This window comes from Monopterus albus, unplaced genomic scaffold (assembly GCF_001952655.1).
Source record: "Monopterus albus unplaced genomic scaffold, M_albus_1.0 scaffold18.1, whole genome shotgun sequence".
NCBI lineage: Eukaryota > Metazoa > Chordata > Actinopteri > Synbranchiformes > Synbranchidae > Monopterus > Monopterus albus.
The window spans coordinates 8,610,861-8,611,869 of record NW_018127898.1 but is presented as its reverse complement, the minus strand read 5'-3'; the positions used below and the strand labels follow the sequence as shown (position 1 = coordinate 8,611,869).

Sequence of the window (1,009 nt, the reverse complement as noted above, 5' to 3'; positions counted from 1 at the left end):
TTCCCATACCGGGAGTCAAACCCGGGCCACCTGGGTGAAAACCAGGGATCCTAACCACTAGACCATATGGGACTTCACAAAAAAACTGTTTTCTTCACCAACTTTTTCTGATTTGGGGTTGTATTAAATAATTTAGATATAGACTTAAGAGCATTCAAACCACTTAAATTGGGGTGATCTGATAAAAGGTACTGTGTGAAAACCAGCACTTAAAGAAAGAAAACAGGAACATATGGGCCTACTGGTAACATCTCACTAAGTTCACACAGATTTTGTTCTAATTAGTCACAGGCAACATGTGAAATATGACTTTTAAAATGAATGAATTTGTGATTCTAAGACCATGTCTCCCAATAATTTGATTAGAGTCATTTGACAGATATTGAATAGGTTATTGTGATCACAGTTTAATTGTTTTTTTAGTACAAATGCCAGACATTACCTAGCTACAGCTTCCTCTTGTGAAAATGTGCTGCTTTTTTTGTCTTATGTGATCCTCTTGTGAAAATGTGCTGCTTTTTTGTCTTGAGTAAACTGGACAACTGCAGTTCTGACTGAGCATACTCCATCTGCTGAGGAGGAAAGTGTGATATGGTGGCAAGGTCCAGAACAAATATATATGTGGACCTTGAGCTGTAATTGGTTTGTCGTTGAAATTGTTTGGGTTTTGTTTGTACTTTTTTGTATGTGTCCACTGAGTCTACCAGTGAATACATTTCAAATGTTAATATACCATTCAGTGGGTGTTATCAGAGGTCGTCACTCCAGTAATGATGTGTCACAATGCCCAACATGCACCTGTTCATTGGCCTGAGGGGAGCACATCACCAATACTGCGCAGAACAGCTCAAGCAACCTCTAGCAGTCCCAGAAATTATGACAACAGCAAAAGACTGATAATGTCCACATTGGAGGCAGGTTGTGGTATATAGGTGGGACAAAGCACAGGACTTTCAAACAAGAGACAGCTGTTTGTTTGTCATTTCAAACCAATAATCAGTGCTGTAAC

At 39.1% G+C, this 1,009-nt stretch overlaps 1 non-coding gene across 1 annotated transcript; it reads right to left on the bottom strand.

Annotated features, from left to right (window-relative positions):
• trnae-uuc (transfer RNA glutamic acid (anticodon UUC)) lies at positions 1-72 on the bottom strand. The gene has a single exon. It is a non-coding gene; the product is annotated as a tRNA-Glu (tRNA).
• Between the last annotated feature and the right edge of the window lie 937 nt (positions 73-1,009).